Source organism: Diabrotica undecimpunctata, chromosome 5, assembly GCF_040954645.1.
Source record: "Diabrotica undecimpunctata isolate CICGRU chromosome 5, icDiaUnde3, whole genome shotgun sequence".
Taxonomy (NCBI): Eukaryota; Metazoa; Arthropoda; class Insecta; order Coleoptera; family Chrysomelidae; genus Diabrotica; species Diabrotica undecimpunctata.
Genome location: NC_092807.1, coordinates 96571765 through 96595184, shown reverse-complemented (window position 1 = coordinate 96595184; position 23420 = coordinate 96571765). Strand labels below are relative to the sequence as shown.

Here is a 23420-nt window from a genome sequence, read left to right as displayed (position 1 = left end):
CTTTTTCGCATCATTTTCAACGACGCTCTTTATCAAGAGTAATGCCAAGATATTTTGCTTCATTTGCGTACGCCACATTTTGGTTATTAACATATACAAGGTTTTCTAAAATTATTTTATTTGTAAATGGGCGTGGTACCTATCAATTTTCCTCAGCAAGATGAATCGCGATGCAACTTTTTGCATTTGATTCGGGAAAGTGTCAGGAAAGATTGTGAACAAAATTCATAGTGGTATAATGAAAATTGCATTTTGTGTATAAAGAAAATGCATTTCCAAAGTGCATAGAAAATGAAAAATTTGCAACTCGGAAAATGTCAACAAAAATGAGTTCAATTTTGTTACTTAGAGGGTTTTCCCCCATATATGACCGAATATTATAACCGAGATGGCCCTCCAGCTACCTGGTGCTAGGGTGGGCATCGCCTCCTGGAATTTTATGTAATTTTTATTTGAAATCAGTCAAAAGTTATTATTCGAGGGGTTTGTGGCGTTGCAGAACCCAATTACTTCAACAGCCATGGTCTCCAAGGTATTTGGTGCCCAGGGTGCACCTTGTCTCCTGAAGTTTTATGTTAATTTGTTGTTTAAGATTTTTGTGACGGTGTGGTATCAAATAAAAGTTAAAATATGATTTATTAAATAATATTAATACATTTTTTTTTAATTATATCAAAAAAGATGATTACCAAATAATCGTGTCATTGAAATTTATTTCTTCCTCATCTTCTTCTATATAAGATAATTGATCTTTTTCATAGTTCTAAATATTCGTACAATTGGACGAATTGCACAATATAGACAATTCCATATTCAGGAAATAGTGAAACCTCATCTTATGTTGTACCTAAACACCACTAAAACCCAATTTTTTAGCAGAATAATACAAAACCGCATGTTGTTAGAGAATCATGGATCAACATTACTTCAACGATTTACCTTGACCACCACGGTCACCTGATCTGTATCCAATTGCATATTTCTGTGACATGATAGATAGCAGGCTCTTGAATCTGCAACATCCTCCATAGACTTTAGCAGCTCTTGATGACGAAGTTTCAGTAGCCTGGAATGAGGTAGCTCACCAGGATCTCGATCACTTCGTCAGAACAATGCCTAGTCAATGAGTGTATAAGAAATCGCAGATCCCCAATACATTATTGAACCAATTTCTGGAGTAAGTTGACGAATCAAGCTGAAAATTTAATCATTTTAATAATAAGGGACACTAAACATGTATACCAAAAATTATTAAAATTATGTAGGTATATAACTTTTTGGCACTCAGTATATATCACTCAATGTCTTTCTTATTCTGGGTTTATCTAATAAGCATTAAAAAAATTAATTTTTCACGCCACAATTAAAAAATTGCTTTATTTTAAACATGAACTCATTTTTTTTAGTATTTTAGATAAAAAAAATGGTGATTTTCATAATAATTTAAAATAGAGCGAGAAAAAAAACGCACGATAGCTATGTCACATGAAAACACCCCGAGTAATGACTGTCCAAACTCCAGCAGACGAGCACTATGTAGCTCAAATACCATCGTCGTTATCATATTCGTGTTCAGCGACCTCGAAAACATCCGACTAACAAAACTGAACGCATTCCTGTTGATATTTTTCTAGTTCCAAATTTTTCATTTTCTATGCAATTTGGAAATGCATTTTCCTTATGCACAAAATGCAATTCTCATTTTACTACCATGGATTTTGTTCACAAACTTTCGTGACATTTTTCCCGGATCGAATGCAAACAGTTTTATAGCGATTCATCTTTCTGCGGAAAATTGGTAAGTCATTGCCTCGTCTAAAAGTATTTGTGGACAGATCTGTATTAATCATTCGCCATTTATTGGTGCAATAGTTCATACATTTATTCTGTTGCCACTACAGCAGCATCATCAGCGAATGTGACTAATTTAGGTAGATCACTGGTATACAGTAATTATATGACCGGGTCAAGTAATAAACTTCAGTGAGGTAGCCAGCCATACTTGGATTTTCCTTAGCGTAGGATGTTGCTTTTTTGTTACAAATATAAAATCATTTTCGTTGACGTCTATTTTAAGAAGGTAGTGTGAACATGTATCGCCGAAGAACATAAATTTGTAAATATCTACAGCCCATCTTTGCTTAGAGTTCTATCGTACTATATATTTTATATTATCTCTTCTTAATATGAATATGTAATCGTCGTAAAGAAACATTACCACAGGTTACTGCGAATATTTAGGAACACTCTAAAGCTTTTAGATAACCCCATCATCTAAATATAAAACCGAATTCTACATAGCGAGTTATTGTTTACAGTGCGGAATTTGTGCATTAATTTTCATTCCCGAATAAACAGAGACTTGCTTTCAACATAACGTAGGATAAGGGAACAGGCTAGGAATTGAGGAAGTTGGATAAACAATTTGCATTTAGATCGATCTATTTATGCGAAAAAGTTTTTATTATTTTCTCGGTATTTATTAATATTTATGGGAAGATTTTCAGGAAGATTTGAAAGATTTTATACGGAGAAAATTTAAATGGAAAATTTTGTTGAGAAATGAGAGAATAAATTTGTTAGTTATGTTTCTATAATAAAGTGTTACCATGCAGTTCATTTCTCCCTGTACAAAATATTTTCCATTTAGTATATATATATATATATATATATTTATATATATATATATATATATATATATATATATATATATATATATATATATATATATATATATATATATATATCCTTTTCCCTGATATTTATGAATAATAAAACGATTTTTTCTGTTATTCCTACGTATTCCTCAATTTTATAAGCGTATTTTTTCGAAACCAGAAACCAACTCCGTGTTGACCATAAAACACCACGCTGGTCAGACGGGTTGGTGAGTGTATATTCAGCCGCCCACTCTGGGTCAGACGCTGTTCGTAGCCGTCCACTCTGGGTCAGACGCTACTGATTTTATATTAACCCTAAAATTAGGGGGTGCCACTTCCGCCATTCTCGCCGTACCGAAGGTATCCTTCTCCGCCTTGAATGCTGCTGTGATCTTCATCCGTGACCCTGGACAAGGGACCCTGAGCAGGTACTAGTTTCCCGGGTCAAGAAACACCTGGAATCTGTGGAGGGCAGGGAATGATTCATTATCCCTGATAGGACTATCTAAGGAGTTCGTACCTACCCACTACTCTGAATTTTCTTGTAAAAACTCTAAAATCGCTGAGAATAACAACTTACTGTTAAAATCGTTTTTTTAATAGAGCTAAAATAAAACTTCTAGTTTCATCAAAACGCCCGGCTTCTTGCTCTTTATCTTTATATCTCCCACCACACACACTCACATTACACACATTCTCCAAAGTTTCTCTTTCTATATTATCCCTTTCTCATAACAGTTTTCTTCTTTAAGCAATTCTATTTTAGTTTTCATTCTACATAGCATTGATTCAACCAGGCCTTCTACTGGAATCCTATCGTCTACGCCTAGTATAACCCTTGAATATAGACACTAGATGTATTTCATTTCGTTAGAATATGAAATAAAAAATAAATTGTAGTATCAGCTGTTTTAAGATTTTAATTATTATAGAGTACTAAGCTTTTTACGCGATTCAGCGTTTTGAAGTTGGTAAATAAGGTGCCATAGACCGAACTGAGGCCGCCGACGAATATTTAACCAACCTATCGCTTCTATAATCCTGGTCCTTCGAGTTGATCAAAATATGAACAACATGTATTGTAACAAACTACCATGTCAAATTATTAGGGAAATTTACTTTACAATGATGAATGATGACGATATCATATTTTAAATACCTTGCGAAATATATGAATTTTTAGACAGTAAACTTTACAGTTTAAAATAAAAATACGAAATCAATTTTCATTTTGCCTGACGTAAAAGCAAACGCAGCCGTAGAGATCAACCAACTTTAACCAACCAACGAAAACTTCAGGAAATCCACGTAAAATTTGTAATAAATGTTTCCCAAATGATTTAGAACGTCCAATGGGAATTCTTAGAACTTAAAAAATACCTAAATGAAACGCTCTAAAAATTGGAAAAGCTTATTTTCCGATTTCCAGTGTAGGGATATTTGTGAGTGACATTTTAAACCCCGGGGCAATCGTATAAAAAAGTTTTCAACAAACTGTGTACTTTGCTTTGCGTTCCTGTTTGAGTTGGATCTTGTTCCTTTTATCGGATGGAATTTCATCTTGCCTTCGGGTTGTTGGCTTTTATTTATTTTATCAATTAAATGTGATTATTCATAAGGTACACCAAAAAGTTTTTAATAAATTAAACTTTGTTATATTTCATCTGATATGGCAATAAATATAAAAGTACCTACCCGGAAACCCTTGTACGATTTCGTTCTGTTTTCTAGTATTTTTTTCTTATATTTCTTTTTCCTCAAGTCCCTTTTTAAATAAGAGCAGAAAAATATTTTTTATCTACTTTATTGTTTGATTTATATTTATATTTGATATTTATTATTTGATATTTCTGCTAAACTGTGATGATGGTGCAGTTTTGTTAAAAAATCTATTATAAACACATTCTTTGATAGTCGCACTTTTTTGAAGTGAAAATTAACGCATAATTTTAAAATTTTAATTTTAACTTAGTTTTTAGAAGAACTAAAATAAAATATGTTGTTTTTACGAGAAATTGACATTATAAAAAAAACATAATGGAATTTTTTTAAAGTTCAAAAAAATTTAATTAGAAGCGACTATTGCCTTCTATGGCGTTTATTAATGCTTGACAATGATCTCTCATACTAAGAATTACTGTCCTTAGTTTATCTTGATCAATTTGATCCCAAATTTCATTATTCTCAAAAACAATAGATTAATATATTTGTTGTTCATGTTCTATTGGGTTGAGGTCGGGTCTTCTCGCATACCAAACCATGGCCGGAATTACAACCTCCCTAACGATATCGCTGCACAATTCTTGCAATGTGTGACCTTTACAATTTAATAATAAATATATTTCAGATACTAGCGTCATATAAACTTATAATTAGTAATATAAATATATAGTTACATACCTAAATACATAAGTTGTCTGTTTCCGATAAGGAGGCATCATCATCATCATCAGTTTCTTCATTCGCCATAGAAATAATAATTGGTTCTATTGTTTCCTCTATTAACATATCTAGTTTTCCAGAATGTTTCTTCCTCTGCTATGACTTATCTTATAGCTTTATGCCAATTGTCAGATGAAATTTTTGATATGGAGTCAGATAATAGTTGACAAACATCTTGAAATTTAAATGTTGTAGTATTCCTCGCGACATATCCCTTTTTTTGTCTTTTTTTGCCTTCCCTCCTCAATTTTCGAATTTCCCTTAAAATATTGCCTCCCCAAAAAAATAATTTCTTTTTTCTCTATGAGCGCAGATTTTCTAATGATATTCTCATAAACGAATCCTAATTTACGTAAAGTTTTCCACAATTAATCTCTTTTAATATTTGGCAAAGATTCGTCTTCATTAATGTCTACTATTTTAATAATGTTTATCTAAACATTGTCAATTGGTTTTGCCTTTCTACTTCCTGAACTTCTTTGTGCACCTGTTCTTAGATTTGTTGGTATATATATAAGTTTCTTTTAATTTTCTCAGATTGATTCTCGGTGTTTTGGCAGTTTTTTTTTAATTTTTTTAACTTGAGTTTCATGTTTGCTAGAACTAGATTGTGGTCACTTGTTATATCTGAACTACACAAGTTCACTTATTAATATCGCTTTTTATTATAGAACTAACAATTCTTCGTGTTGTAATCACAGAACTTTACAAACACAACCTGTTAATCTTAACTAAAATGATTCACAATCTGCAAAACACGTTCTGCCGCTTGGAAATTTTAGTCCTTTCGAAGAAAGTTGAGGGCTTTTAAATTGACCCTCTCCTCTTTGGAAATTCTAAATATTTTGTACCTGTAGAGATTACGTACTTATATCATTTGTTGATTAAAATGATTACAAAATTTAGAACAAGAATTGAAATAAATTGGTATGTTATAAATTTTAGGTAAAATCCAAACATTTTCAAAAAAATGCTGAATATTTTATTTTAGAAAACCTTCTAGTCACTGTTTTATGAAGTTATATTGGGTTTTATCTCACATGCAATAAACTTTGTGCCATCAATCTTTTTCAAATGCACTATAAATTTAGCAAACTACACTTTTATTGTTTAAGAAATATAATTTTATGACCGATATTCTATACTTTATGTAATTCAATTCGTTCTCAAACTAGAAATCAACGTTCTAATAACGTATAGTTTACGTAATTTATTAATTAGTTCTGAACCCTCAAGATACTGTAAATAATTGATTTTATTGATTCATTAACAGACTCAGCCTTCATTAATGTTATCCAATGACCTTTCCTCTTTTTTATATATTCCATCTAACAAGTAGCCTTGAATTCCTTATATTTTCTTTATATTTTTCTTGTTTATATTCTTAAGATATATTCTTAATACTGTTCTGAAGCTATTTTCTTGTGACATATTAATGCAATTACTATTTTCGTTGGAAATAAGCCACAATTTACGTTTAAAATAAGTTTTTTTTATTTATTTACGCTGTAACCACAAGGGTTATTAGCGACCTTAAAAATATAATACAGGTAAAGTGAGAAAAAATTACAATAATTGATACAGTCCTGAGTCTTTAAGATAACCTATTGTGTTTTTTAATGTTCATGTTTTTCCTAAGGCTTCCTTTATATTATTTGGGATAGTGTGCTTCCCTCTTGCTGCTTTATATGTTTTACACCGAGTTCATAAATATGCTCCACGGAGAGTTACTTGACAATTCTCACACATTGGCGGCACAGTCCGCGCAAAGAGGCGTTTATGTGTCAAATCACTGTGTCCCAGCCGCAAACGCGCTATTTTCCCTTGGTCGTGTCTATTCGCTGTTTGTTGGAGCCACGGTTTCACTAATTGTTCGATTTCCTTGAGTTTACCTTGCGATGCACCACTTATTCCGCCACGCACTCAACACTTTATAATTTATTTCTGACTTGAAGTTACTGGAAGAAACCTCATTAATAAGAATGAGAGTCCTGGCTAAAGGGCGCTAAGCGGGCTAGTTCATCTACTTCTTTATTTCCTTGTATACCTGAATGTGATGGAACAAATATGAAGTCAACAGTGATCTTATTATTCTTCAGAGGAATTATTTACCGATGAGTCGGAATCTTCTTCCGACGATGAAGTTTTCACTGAGGAGAGTAAACCTATGTGTGCCAAGTTTTCGTATTAATTTGGTGCTTTTGGTTATCATTCTTTTGTAGATTCTTTTGTCGAATTTTGTTACGTTGATTATTGATCAAAGCTTAACAATTGCTTTTCCCTTTCTACATACATATTCTCCAACTGGTTCTAGTAATGTTTGGAGATTTGGTATCTCATCTCTTAAATTTTTGTCATCAGTTTTTTTTCTTTAATTGAAGCTTAAGTTTTCCTCGGCGGGTGGTGTGATTGCATCTTCTGGGGTTCTTTTCCGGTTGCTTTTGTTCGAAGTTTACTTGGATTCTTGAGAATTAATATTATGTGTATTTTTATTTGGAGGTAAGTGTTGACTTGTTTCGGGTGAGGTTGATTTATGTTTTTGAGTATTAGAGGATGACTCAGACGATATAGGTGTTGCGATTGTAGTGTTAACTAAAGAAGTGATAGATGTATTTTGTAGTGAGCATTGTTGGGTTTGGTTTATTGATAAATTTGGAATTGCTACTGTTTGTAATGTGGTTTGAGAAAACGTAGTAAGTGTGGAGGGAGTGGTATTTGAGATTGTGGAAGTATTTTGTACATTATCTTGTTGGGTATGATTTATTGATGAATTTTGTCTCATTTCTGTTTGCATTGCACTATCATGGTGAGGATGGTTAGAAGGTGAAATATTTGCTGGTGACAATTAGCTGCCTGGTGTCCATTTAATTTGCATTTGAAACATGTTTCGTTTTGGGCTATAAATATGCGGTATGATGTTTGTTCCAATTCGATGATAAAAGATTCAGATAGTACAAAGTTGTATGGAAAAGGTGAAACGAAAATTTGTCTTCGGAAGCTTAGAATATGACTGAAGACAGGATTGGTTGCTCCTATCCGTAGGTATATGTCTGAGAGAGCATTTAAACCTTCTTCTTCTTCTTCTGGTTCCTATCCATTTCGGATGTTGGAAATCATATTGGCAATCATAACCTTGCTCGCTGCGGCTCGAAACAGCTCCGTTGAGGTTTTCTTAAACCATGTTCTTAAATCTAAACTAGGTTTAAATTTAAACCTAGTCTTATTAATTCGTTCATTATTAAGTTAGAAGGTATGCTTGAACATGCATTGGACAGAATTAACCGGACTTATGGAGTTATTAATCTTCTCGCTTCTAGTATATTTCCATTCACTATTATCTTCTTTGTTTCTGCTATGAATTTATCTCCTAGGTTTTTAGATGATAGATATGTGTATATTCTACCGTTTGATATACGGGATGTGAAAATTATATTTTTTGGTTCTATATGCTGACTCAATCCTTCAAAATAGTCATTAATTGTATAATTCTCTAGAGTATTAAATAGAATAGCTTAATCTCTGTTTGGAATTAATATACTACGTGGTTGACTAACTGCTTTTGAGTATCATGCATTTTCTGTTAGCTGACTGGAAGATGACATCTTTTAAATGGATTTAAAATCCGACTAAAACCGGTGCTGTTTCACAGCTTTCGCTGTGGTACCAGTTCATGAAACTTGGATAATACTTATAACTAATTGCAGTGATTTACTTAAATATCTAAATCCAAATAGATGAAAAAAAGTATATTTTATCTACTCACGATTCCAATATTCAGTATACAAATCACCTTCACTTAGTTTTTTACATAATTACTTTTAAATTTACTTCAATAATTACTATTTAACTAGCACGATAAATGAGTGCCTAAAACACGTCTTTCTCGCTTGCTGGTCAAAACATCGACTCCTTAAAATAAGTTTATTTTTGATATTTCTTAACTTCAGAATACCCGTCAATAATTTATTAATCTTTATATTTTGAAATCGATACGTCAAAAATAAACTTATTTTAAACTTATATCGTTGCTTATTCCCAACGAAAATAGTAATTAAAGATATATTCTTGGTTTCTAAGATAAACAAAGTGAATAATTTCAGCTATGCAAATAACAAAAAGTTTACACCAATATCTAATAATTACATGAGCTTGTTTGTCCAAATCTAGCATGACTTACCTGAACTATCGTTCTCCTGTTCCTCAATCCTTCATTTTTTTGAAAGAATGTGATCAGCCAGTATATTTGTCGGATCGTTGACGAAATGTTATTTATATTCTACATGATTAAGTATTTCCCTCCAATCACGCAACTGAACTATTTTGTGCAAATTTCGGTCGTCTTCAAATGTAGAAATAAACACTGACAGCTTTATTAGATCAAAAACAATGTAGATCAGGACTATTGAAAGAAATAAAAAGAAAGCATTTGAACAGATCTAGGACAGAAGAAAAATTAGAAGGTGTCTTACGTAAACACTGAAGATTTCTTGCTGTGATGATTGTAGATTTTTATTGTGTAACAAAAATCATTAAGTCTCTAAAATCTTGGAATATTTAAACGCTTTTCGAAATAATTCGCACAGAAACAAGTAGAATCTATAATGCATATGACAGCACTTAAGGTTAGATATTAAGGATATAGACATAATAGATATTAAGGGTTTTAACTCAGAGGAGATTAGTGATATATTAAGCGTTTTTAAGTAATAATGTTGTAAAAGGATAGAAAATGGGTAATTAAAATTCCAAATGTTAGTCTTTTACGTCCAGCTATGCGTTAGCCTTGGCTAATTGGTTTTTGGCATTTGTTTTGTAATTGTTAATGTTCATATTTTTCACTAAATCGATGATTTTGCTGATAGAAATTTTCTTTTTGAGTCATAAGTAAATTCAATAGTCAACATTTTTGCGTGTTGTTCAGTTTGTTAATTAGTCATTGATTATATTCAGTAAACAATTATTTAGTCAACTTATCTAAATTTAAATACTCATTTTAAAACGAGTTAATGTGTTTTAATAGATTCCCCAAATTATAATGAAAGTAGTTTTGTCTGAAATGTGTCGACTTCTTGGATTAACGGTGAGTTTTAATCATTTTATACCCTGTAGATATATTAGCATCCATTACACAATATTGTCCTACTTAATTGTCTGAGATGTAAATGATTAAGTTAATCACGTGATTGAATCAATAATAAGGTCTGTGATGTCTTTCTGTGTGGTTTGTGTATCTGTCCAAGCGAGACAAATGTGCGATGGTTGTGTGCCTGTATAATAAGTCCTTTGTAGTCCTTTATATTTCGCTACTCTCGAAATAATATAAATTTTGTTCATCTGTCCCAAATAGAATAAAAATTGGGACGTAAGAAAAAAGCAAATCAAAAACAAATACCTATTTGTTTACCGACATCCACTATCGAGTAATATTTCCTTTATAAGAATTCTTCCATCTTATTTTCATTTATTTAATGTCCCTTTAGCGATATTTTTTGTTTATTTTGGTCCAATATCGAAGCCGCTTCTGTTATTGCTATATCATCCGTCTTGCGGAACTGTAAAGGCTTGCGTAGTATTGCGATCAATAACACGCAGCGGTCGTAGCGGTGTAGAGATGGGTCGTTAATCAAGGGATGATACTTAATGCTTTATCTTTTGGTGGCCTTGCCACGTGCTATCAATAAGCTTCACTTTATCGTCTTTCAATCGAAAAAAACAATTGCAATATAGAAACTATTTATTTACTTAGAGTATGGTAATACATAGTAATATAAAACATTTTTAAAATCTATAGTGTGAGTACAAGAAGCTATTATTCTATTGTAGCTAAGTATTGAAGCTAAGTATTCTATTGGATCGTGGTGCCTTTCCTGTTTTCATGTGAGTCGTAGCAGTTTATAGTTGTTTGTACTGTACCACTTGTACCACTAACAACTATTTCTCGTTCTGTCTATGTTATTACTTTTGAAGGAAGTCGACATATAACATTTATTGTGTCCCCCTTTTCTTATGTTCTTCGATAGTTACTTAGTGTACAGTAGCTCATACAATCTTACTCTTCCCAGGAAGTTTAGTACAGCTAAAAGTTGCACGTTTACTTCCGATATTTTCTGACCAAGTTTAACTGGACATAAAATTCGAGAATTCGAAGAACTGGAGAAATAGAGGATAGAGATGACTAGATTGAGAAATTTGTATATTCTGGATATTTATTTTATGAATGAAACAATATGGAGAAATAAAAATATCGGGAAAGAAACGAAAGGCAGAATTTACAAAACAGTCATCAGGCCAATAATGGCATACGCGGCAGAAACAAGACTTGACACAGAGAGGACAAAATGGATGTTAGAAACAGCAGAGACAAAAATCCTTAGAAAAATCGATGGTAAGACACTATGGGACAGGACTAGAAGTACAGATATACGACGGAGATGCAAAATAAAGAACATCAAGGACTGGGTAAGAATAGAAGAGTAGCATGGAACGATTATATAAGCCTAATGACAACATATACAGTAGTAAAGACGACGAAAACGATGGACGACAACCAACTGAAGGCACATTGAAAACAGGCACATTTGTCTACATAAAAAGAAGAAGAATATTTTTTATCGAGTTAACAAACCTTACATAGATGGAGAACAATATATCGATGTTAGTGAGTTTATGGCGTGAAGCATTACCAGTAACTTGTCTGTGAGAACGATGCAAATTGATGGAGTTCTTGACGATATTTTTCGAAAACGTGACATTGCAAGTTATTCATAGAATTGTCAGGATATATTGTTTCTGACCATTGGCTTCCAAGATAAAAGTAACGAATCAGAACAAGCTCTAAACGAAGATCTAACTACACTAGGTAGCAATTTTAAGATCTGGCGCTTACGCCCTAACACAAGCAAAACTGAAAGCTATCTCTTTTATCTGCTGAATTGACTTGCGGGAGATACTATCAATGTAACTCTAAATGACACAGCTATCAAACATAACAACAATCCCAGTGTCACACTTGATAGAACACTAACATTCAAAAGTCATCTTACAAACGCGGCCGGTAAACTGAGAAAAGAAACGATATAATATCAAAACTTGGTGAAACAACTTGCGGTGCTTCTGCAGATACACTTTGGACCTCTGCGATAGATTTATTTTTTTCAGTGGCAGGATATTGTGCACCATTATGGTTAAATAGTGCACATACCAACAAAATTGATATCTAACTTAATCAAACCATGGGAATTATCACTGGCACAATAAAATCAACCCAGTGAGATGGTTCCCTATTTTGAGTAATATTTCTCCACCAGATCTACGCCGTACGGCAGCATTAGCGAGAGAGTACCAGAAAATTGTTGGCAATGTACAATTACCAATCCATCAAGATATACCACACATCATAAAAAAGTACCAGCGACTGAAATCTAGAAATCTCAAGACTCATCGGATCAAATGTTCCCCGGCCCCCCTGGGCGAGGCTTAATCGCATATGTACGGGAAATGGTAAATGTGCTGACTCGCTGTTCAAATGGGGCTGTGCGGAGGGTCCAACTGGAGGCTATCATCTAAACAGGTCATAAAGCACTGTGTTTCAGACTTCCCAAATCCTGCCTACCGTGAAAACCTCCAGGACATTGTAGAATGTTCCCCAGAAGCAATGTAATTTCTGTATAAATTAGACATTAATATTTAGTTTTATTTTATTTTAATATTTGTATATGTGTATTTATCGTACTATTAGAATACATACGCTAAATAAAATAAAAATATTATATCTGATCAAAGCAAACATCTATCTCACATGGAGATAGACAATATTGTTGCAGAGTTAAACAATGCGTGTCGTGCTTTGGATAGTTAGTTAAAGTGATGTTTGTTTTTGAAAAAGTTTTTTCCATGGTACACGAGAGGAAATTTTGTTGTTGAGAGGGGATTTAGCATACAAGTATTCGTTAAATAAGAGAGGTGAAAGTAGTTGTAGAACAGCAAAAGTCTTCTTGGGGATTATTGAAAAGAGAAAGAATACATTTTAAAGGCAAAGTATCTAATATGCCTTATTTAAAGCAGTTAAACTAATTCATATAAGATGGTAAGTTTGCTTAGTGAAATGATTAAAAAGTTTAGATATTTGGGATGTTAGGATCAGACAGTACAATGAAACTAAATGTAGATGCATACTGGTATCATACATCACTCTTACGGCATCTTTGGGACCTTGCATAAACTAATATCATACTAATCAACTAATTTAGACAATCTATTGTAAGTGGTGATGATGGTGGTGCAATGTAAAAAAAGTTATTCTTCTAAACGAGATGGTGAACTATAAAAAAACAATTATTATTGATGAAGTTTTCTAATAATGTAATTAATACTTAACTGACTACTTACATCTCAGTTGGAAGCAGTGTATAAATTAAATCAGTATCAGTGTGTAGATGTAACATAATCAAACAAAAATGCAAAATTCTGATAGTTACGTTTGTAACAGTTCCGCCCAACTCTAAGAAGGCGGCATCATCAGCAGCGGAGCGGAGCGCCCGCTAGATTTGTGACAAATTTAAAAGTAGGTCACGTTGCCCACTGCCTGTCGTCCCCATCCCAGCAGCGCACCATGCTTCCCATGTAGGCGCTCTCTTCTGCTGTAATTAGGCCATGTTGTCGCAGGAGATTCCCCGTTTCGGGACAGGGTCGAACTCACAGCATCCCAAGCTGATAATTATTCAATGAGAGTTACAGAACCATTAATTCACTACGATTATGGAATAGATTTGATGTTAGTTTCTGTTATAACAGAGGATAGTTAGAGGAAGATTTAAGATTTGCTTTATGATTTCTTGTGTAAGTTGTGTTTTATTACTAATACTTATAAATTTAATAAATAATCGATCACTTTTTTCTTTTTTCCATAATATCTTAAACACCAGCAAGTTATATGAAATATAATGGTAAATCTTTTCTTTTTCTACCAACCTACATGTCGTTATGTAGTTGGTTAGAGAGGGCGAAAGAAAGAGAGATAGGGGTGTAATATGTGTCTAAAAGTATTATTCTTTGGCATTTTCCTCATAAAAACAGTAAAAGGAAAATGGAGATGAGTACCTCACCGTTTCTCTCTTTGAGTTTTAGACCAGTAGAATTAGACTGAAATCAATGAAAATTTATTGTGATTCGTAACAGTCTCATATTGAAAAATAGTTGTATTCAAATTAAGTTTAACAGAAATCATTGACAAATATCCATGTACAGGGTGAACTACAAAAGGAAATTACGATTTTCTTATTTTCTATACCTAAACTCATTAGCTGATTACTTTCAGAGATATTTTTAGTTTTCTTCAAATTTCGGGAAACCTGTGGAAATAACTTAGTCTTGTGTAATAATTTGTAATAGCCCAGAGGAACAGATTTTACTAAATCGTGCTTGTACCTTGATGTCAAAGAAGATGGCGCGAACTACTGAAAGTTGGATATATATATATATATATATATATATATATATATATATATATATATATATATATATATATATATATATATATATATATATATAAATATATATATATATATATATATATATATATATATATATATATATTCATTAACTGGAGACGTGCCGTCTGACAGACTACAGCATAAAGAATTTTTAACACCCTGTACAAATAACTCCGCCCATCGGCACATCACTTCATATATTCTTTATATTATTCGTTGACTATTAGTGACCCGACTTAGGTAAAGAAATACGCATATTTGGAAAAGTTATAACCGAAAATCAGTTTTACTTAATCTGTTAGACGGCACGTCTTCAGGTTACATTTTGTTTCATTGAAAACGTCGCGTATTTGTTACAATCATGTCCGGTCCATCAAAAAAATCCGTTTTACCGATACTGATTTTGAAGATACAGCTTTGAAGTGGTTTGACGAATTAGATAGTGACGCTAGTGATGTTGATCAAGTACAAGATGATGTTTATTTGGAATCTGATAGCATATAAAGTTACAAAAAAAATTCTAAAATACAAGAAAAATCTGCTTTTGCTAAAATATTAGCAAAACAATTAGTAGAAGATCATATGAAGCGAAGAATGGGTAATTTTCACGTACCGCGGCTAATTCGTGCCAGTATAGCGAGTATTCTTGGAATTACTGAGAATAATCAAGTAGATGATAACGAACCATTAGTACTAGAGAAGCGAAAAATATGTTATTTGTGCCCTCGCAAGAAGAACCGTATGACAAAATACCTTTGTGGCCGATGTAGAAAACCTGTGTGTCTTCAGTGTACAAAACCAATTTGTACCGATTGTATGTAACTTTTACAGTTGCTGGACATTTTTTTCAACATCAAAATAATTTCGCGAGTTAATTTTTACGTAATCCAGTATATGTTGGTGCCTTTCATATAAAAAAACTTACTTGATGTATATTTATTTTTTCACTGTAATGAAAAGTAAAAAATGTGACTGTCACGAACTGTAAATGATTAGCTGTTAGAAAGTCGTAGTTATTTTTTTATACTCTGACAATATTTTGAGTTTCTTTACTGTGTTCAATTGCAAATACAAACAGCTTTTAGAGTACTATTAAATATATTAGAAAAGTTTGTAAGTTTAGTCCTTATCCCCTCTCCTACATTGTAGTCTGTCAGACTACAATGTCTCTCTGTGTGTATTAAAGTAGAGTCTCTCCAGTTAAGGGATATATATATATATATATATATATATATATATATATATATATATATATATATATATATATATATATATATATGTGAGGTAAAACATATTTTCAATCTCGCAAAGAAAAAACAATGGTATATAAGATGGAAGGCAACCGTAAATTCGTATTTCTGAGTATTTGGTGATCATCAGTACGGTGCGGCCAAGTTAGAATAGGATAACATTAACTTAGGATACCCATTTGTGACAATAATGTTAGAAGACACTAATGGTTTCCAGGGCAACAACTAACAACAACCACAAAGTTTCTTATCACAGAAAAATAAAAAAAAATTTAATTTCACAATTTAGTTTCTCAGGGTTATTCGTGCTCTAACTCTTACTTCTGTGTTGCATTTAGATTCATAAGAGCCAATTGGAAATAAAACCACAAATGTAAAACAAACACAATTTATTGACCTATATAAAATAACAGAAATATTCAATATTACTATATATCCCGTTCCTAGCGTAATCCGCCTTTGGGTTCCTGTTCGCCAAGCCTGTCTATTCTGTCAGTCTTCTTTAAATAGATTTCTTGCTGACATTGCTTTTGAAATTCCTTGCATCCATGTTGTTGGTGGTCGTCCTCGTTTTCTTTTCTCTGGTGGTATCCATTCTAATATTTTTTTGATAGTCTTTCTTCCCCCATACGTCTAACATGTCCGTACCATGTTAATTGTTGTTTTGCGATGTTCTAGTTCATTTCGATGTTCATTTCTCATATGTTCTAATCTAGACTTTCCCGCTGCTCTCCTCCAAACATCCATTTCAACTGCCAATAGGTTACCTTTAAGTTTTTGTGACTTCTGAGCCATAGACGATTACTGGTTTCAATATGGTATTATATATTCTTATTTTCGTTTCCGGTCTTAAATTTTTCTGCCATAGTACTGAATTCAATGCACCTATAACTCGTTTCCCTTTGGTTATTCTATCTTTCATGGCTTCATCAGTTCTTCATGTCTTTGTTAGTTTTACCCCCAAATATATACATTGATCGCATTTCTTAATTTTCCCGTCTTCTAAGTCGAGGTCATCTGCAGTATTTTCTCCTCCTATGCAAGGATATTGCGTTTTTTGTAAATTTACATCGAGGCCCCATTTTTTGTACTCTTCCATTAGTTTTCTAGCCATATACTCCAGGTCTTCCTTGTCTTGGGCAATAACTACCTGGTCATCTGCATAATGCAACGTGTATAACGTTTAATCCCCAATAAACAGCCCCATTATTTCCTATTTTAACTATTCAATATACCGAATCAAAACAAATATACAAGCAATGAAAAGAAAATAGATATTCCTAATAATTATGTGATCATATCTATATAAACCTGCTTGAGGAAAATAGTCCTATCCTTTAAATAATAATAATAATAATTTATTTTACAAAAAGAAATTCGCATTAAACTATTGACAATGATTTCCTTGTTTAAAAGAATTCTGCCTTTACACGGAAAAATTAGTTTGTAAACAAATCGAAAACTCTTGTACTTTTTATGTGGAAAAGTTCTGTTTAATATGTAAATAAAAACCCCCTTCCCAATAAAAAAACAGTCAATTTCTGGCCCCTGATAAAAAAAATTTCTTCAAATATACCGGAATGGTTCCTCTCCTTCAGCCAAAAATCAGCATCTCGATTCTTGATTTTTTGTTTTTATTTTTTATGATGTGGCATTAAAAAATACACATAGCCCTTAATTTTTACCTCTTAATTACTAATCTCTTTTTTTAATAGCCCCTCAATTAATAATCCATTTTATCATACATATTTTAAGGAATAATAGTGGTCCATCCCAAACATTTATTTTATTTTTTTTTATTTTTTTATGATGTGGCATTAAAAAAAATACATACATCCTACAGCCTTTAATTTTCACACTTCTATCACCAACCCCTATTTTTAATAGCCATATTAATATCACAAATTGGCACAGGTGACATTTATAGCTTCCAGAACTATAATAGGTTTTAATTTCAGTTCATTGTCACTATTTTAGATAATAAGTAAACTTAAAAAGTAAATCTGTAAACAAATAAAGATTTATGACGGATTCCTTTTGAAATAATCGTAGAAAAATAATTATTTCAGTTTAATTATCACAGGACCACAGCTTGAATCGATATCAGATGTCTGTTATTCTTTCCCAAAGGAACTATTACTCCCTTAAGCGTAATCGCAAAAATGTGGGTGCAACCCCTCTGGAGTATTGGTCTCCAGTGTGTAGAAAACCTCCCAGACGAAATATCCTTAAAACGGGTAAAATGGATGACATTTAAAAAGTATCCCCAGCTATTTTCATTATTGTTAAAAGGATATGTGATGAATTTGTCTTTATGTGCAATTTCAAGAAGAGAGGTGTAATAAACTGGTACTCAGAAATGGGACATCTTTTAATTATAGTAATGAATTATAAAGTTTCTAGAAATGTTTTCCAGACTTGATTATATGCTTTTTAATATTTTATGTCTGTTTGTGTGTTTACAAAGTTTTGTTACCTTTCAGACTTGATTTCTTAAATATTTACTTCATGAATGAGATTTATCCAAGTTCGCTAGTAGCAAATATAGTAGCAAGGCAATTGTTAACATGATATTATCATTCATTCCCCAAGAACGCGTAAACTAAGACTCGTCCTTTCTAATAATTTCCAAATGCTGCTATTGAAAACTACAGACTACTTAACCATCGCAAATTTAGTTAAAGTTGCCTCCACATATCTATCGTCCGTCGACAAATTTAAACAAATACTACCATTTTTAGTCCAGACAAGTTAAAATATTATTTTACCACCAAAAATGAGATGTTTCAATCAAATAATGCTTCAAATATAATGTGCAGAATAATTTTGAATTCGGTTCAGCTAATGAACTTGCTTTTTTGTCCTTAAAAGTAGAAAAAAGTTTAATTTCCCTTATCGTCTAATAATTATAATTTTAATAATATGGAAGTGTTTACTTTAAGTTCTACTAATTTACAATGCGGTTGTTAAAATACCAGCAAGTTCTTATTTGTAAAGGGACTGGACTTACAAATTTTTAGTTTAGTTATCATCTTGTGTGTGTGTGTGTGTGTTTGGTGAGTTGGCTTGGAAACTAGTCCTTTAGCCACAGAATTGTAATGTAAGATATTAGATTTTAAATAGTGTAACCAACTTTAAATAAAAAGTTACATATTAGTTCGTATACTTCTCTACTATCTAAGGAGAGTAAATGGGTGATGTTTATGGGAGTCTGAATTTTAAGTTCTGATAGTTTTGAATACAGCTGATCTGTTTCATACCTATGTTTATCGCACTTAAAAAGAATATGGTTGATGTCACATTGTGATATATTATCGCATGAGCACACCCCAGAAGGGATAATATTTAACTTAGCCAAGTGAGCTGGGAATGCACCGTGATTAGTTTTCAGTCGTGTAATTGTGGCTGTTAACTTCTTTGGCATTGCATATTTGAAAATATAGTCAACATCTTGTGGCAAGGTAGGGTGGATAGTATAATATTGATTATTTGAATTCGTTGCTATGTTTTTCCATTTTTCTTTCCAATTTATAAAAATTTTGTTATAATAATGTTGTTGTAAGTCCTCCAATGTAAATATGGGAATATAGAGTCCAACATGGGTCGCATCTTTAGCAAGCTGGTCAACCAGTTCATTTCCCTCGATACCAATGTGACTTTTAACCCAAATAACTGTAATATCTTTACTATATGTTTTATTTTTAATAGCACAAAGAATATTATTTCTTTTATGTTGAGTCATATCTGAGTTTAATCCTTTAATGACCGATAATGAATCTGATAATATTACTGCTTTATTTAAATTGTGTGAATCTAGCCAATCTAATGCTTTTTCGATAGCTACCGCTTCAGCAGTATATATTGAACAGTGTGATGGAAGTTTAATTTTCAAAGATTCGCTTTTATGTGGAATGTAAACAGCGCAACCTGTGGCACCATCCTCTTTTTTGGAACCATCGGTATACATTATTACGTGATCATTATAGTCACTCAATATGGATCTAAGTAAGACAAAGTTTATTTGTGGGGATTCTGTGTACTTTGGTATAATGACTTTTGGTTTATTTAATGTTACCTGAAAATTAGCTTTATATATTGGTAATCTTTTTTCTTTGCCATAGATATTAGGATACTCATTAGTTTCTAAGAAAGCATCAGCAAGTGGAGGAGAATTTTTTATGCGCCAGTATTTATTTGAGAGGTTTTCAATAGATAACTCATACAGTTGACTAAGTAGATTATTATTATTTAATCTTAGCTTCAGGATATGTTTAATTGCCATAATTTCTCGACGATTTTGAAGAGGTATTTCATTACTTTCAGCAAGTAGTACAGGGCAAGGAGTAGACTTCATGGTGCCCAAGCATATTCTTAGACATTTAAACTGAATGCGGTCTACAGTTAATAAGTTTGTGTTACTGGCGGCACCATACAGAATGCAACCATAGTCTACAATAGATCGCACGTAGGCTCTGTAAAACATCAATGCAACTTTAGGGTCAGCGCCCCATCTTCGATTAGTAACACATTTAAGAATATTAATACCTTTTTCACACCTACTTTTTATATATTCCACATGTTTTGACCATAAGAGTTTGGGATCAAGAAGAATGCCAAGATATTTGTATTCTTTGACAATAGGTATATCATATCCAGACAACTTTATTTTGTCAGGCGTACGAATCCTATGTCTAGTGAATATCATTGTGGCTGATTTGTCAGGGGAAATGGTCAGTCCATGATTTTTTACCCAGTTATTAACGTTTTGCATGATGGATTCCAGAGCCTCCAGGCAGTCAGTATACGAGTTACGCTCTGTATAGATGCATATGTCATCAGCGTATTGGATGCAATTGATTGTGTTGTCAAAAATGCCATGAATACTTGCTGAAAATATGTTGAACAATAACGGACTTAAAACTGATCCTTGTGGAAGACCTGTATGAGCAATTCTAGGACCGTGTAGTTGGTTTAAATGATCTTTAATATATATAACACGATTATTATAAAGATGAACAATATTAGTCGCTATATTTTGAGGTAATCCTATATCATATAGTTTTTTGTGTAAAATGGATAAATTAACAGAATCATATGCCCCTTTTAGGTCTAAAAACAAACAAGCAAGATAATTGTTTCTGGAAAACGTTATTTGAATGTCGGTAACTAAATGTGATATTGCATCCAGTGTACCAACACTAGCCCTAAATCCATATTGTGTACTTGGAAGGATACTATAATGTTCTACAAGCCATTCTAATCGAGTCTTAATAAGTCTTTCAAATGTCTTGCATATGCAAGACATTAATGATATCGGTCTGTAAGAAGAGGAGAGTGTTTTATCTTTATTAGGTTTAAGAATTAAACAAATAACTATTTCTTTCATATGATCCACATATCTTCCATTGAAAAGCCAATCGTTGAAAATTGTTAGTAAACTTTGTTTAGCTATAAGAGGTAATTCATATATTATGTTATAAGTAATTTGATCGCGCCCCGGAGCCGAGGACTTTGAAGACTTAAGTGCAGCCTCAAATTCTATCATATCAAAACTTTCCTGGAAAATATTGTATTTACTAGTTTTATTGTTATCCTGAATAGGAAGGTCAACATATGGCGGAGCAAATTTGTCGAGCAACTCTTCTATTAGTTCATTTGGCAGGGGATATCGTCTTGTACGGTAATTTTTATTCACTAGTTTATTAACAAAATTCCAAATTTTACTGATGGGAGTATTTTTGTTTAAAGTATTTACAAAGTTAATCCACGAACTTTTTTGTTTGTTTGTAAAGAGGAGTTTACTTTTGGCTTGAATTTGTTTGTATTTAATATAGTTTTCAAAATTTGATGCTTCAATGTATCTTTTGTATGCAACTTTTCGTGAAATGATCATATTTTTGCATTCATAATCCCACCAGACTGGAATTCGAGATTTTGGCTGAAAGGAATTCTTGATATTCATAGAAAATGAGGCAGCATCGTCAATTGTCTTTAACAGGAAGTCAAAACGTTCCGCTGAAGTGATATTATCGGTTATATTTTCGGATAATGTTTTTTCTATATGGCCTTTGAAGATATTCCAGTTTGCTGAAGACTCTTTCCATTTGGATGAAGGAATTATTGTACATGGGTGATAGTCCAAGTCGATGGTGATTACTATAGGTAAGTGAGTTGAACCCAGAGTATCGGAAACAGGATCCCATGTGGTATATCCAATTAGATTTGGTGTAACAAGGGATAGATCCACCATTGATGGAAGTTCATTAGGTCTTGTTACTTTGGTCGGTCTACAGTCGTTTAGCAGAACTAAATTACTGTTATCAAGCGCGTCTACTATACACTTGCCCTGAGCGGAATCCTTCAAGGAACCCCACCTACTGTGGTGTCCATTGAAGTCCCCACCAATGACAACCCTACCACTAAATTGAGTTAAAAGCTTTTCCCAATCTCTATTATTGACTATCACTTTGGGTGGTTTATAAATACAAACGATTACCAATTTAATTTGTTCTATAAAAACAGCACACGTTTCAATACCTTTATTAAAGTTTTTCGTTACATTAATTTCAGTAAAACAAAGATTATTTGATATGAGGATGGCTACACCACCGTAACCATCAGGTCTATCGCTTCTGATAACGTTGTAACCTGTTAAACCAAAATTTTTATTTTTAGAAAGCCATGTTTCATTAAGCAGAATGACATCAACAACATTGTGCTCGAGATAATTAAGTAAACTAGGTTTATGTTTATTTATAGATTGACAGTTCCACTGCAGTATGTTAAATGTCCTGTTGTTCCCCATCGCTTTCAATATCTGTTAGGTTGTTCAACATTTTTTCAATTTCTTCTTTTGTATTTTTTTGTAAGTTAGGTAAAAATATTTTAGGGTTAATTTTCTTGATGATATTTTCTATCAAGGCTGGAATTTCATTGATTATTTTACATTCTATTTTTTCTTTATACGCCATAAACTCGTCCCTGTAGGGATTAGGGATTATAGGTTGGGATGAGGTGTTTGTAGCATTTGGAAATCTTGGGAAAGTTGGTGCGTTTTTGATCGCAGTAGGAGATATAGCTTTACGCTTGTTTCTTGTTTTTTTAATGGTAGGTACATAGGATTGATTTTGATTTGTACCTTCAGGGATGTTAGGGGTTAAGGCGGGGAAATTTTGTATAGTATTGAGGATACTGAATCTATTATTTGTAGTTACCTTGGCGTATGAAGGATTGTTAGCTATGGTTTCTGCCTCTTTAAAGGTAGTGTTTTCTAAAGCCATTATTGATTTTATTTTGTATTGGTGTTTAAATGCAGGACACTGTTTAGAGAGTGAGTTGTGTTCAGTGGAGTTGCAATGTAAACAAAATAGGGAGTTAGTGCATGTTTCATTATTATTATGAGTTTGACTACATTTTTTACAACGATTTGATGTTGATTTGCATTGCCGAGCAGTATGACCGAAACGAAAGCAATTAAAACACTGAACAACCGGGTATATATATTGTTCAACATTAAACCTAACCAAGTCTAAATTAACAGTCTTAGGAATGCTATTTCCTTCAAATGTCAAAATGAC

The 23420-nt window shown here is 32.6% G+C and overlaps 1 protein-coding gene across 6 annotated transcripts in view; it reads left to right on the top strand.

Annotated features, from left to right (window-relative positions):
- Tob (Transducer of ERBB2) overlaps positions 1-23420 on the top strand; it is a 242177-nt gene that overhangs the window by 203002 nt on the left and 15755 nt on the right. The window contains exon 1 of one of the 6 annotated variants that reach the window (XM_072532295.1): positions 10080-10182. The exons of the other annotated variants lie outside the window; for them this stretch is intronic. The gene's annotated coding sequence lies outside the window, so the exon portion shown is untranslated. Of the gene's footprint in view, positions 1-10079; positions 10183-23420 lie in introns of those variants that run through there. 6 annotated transcript variants of the gene reach the window in all.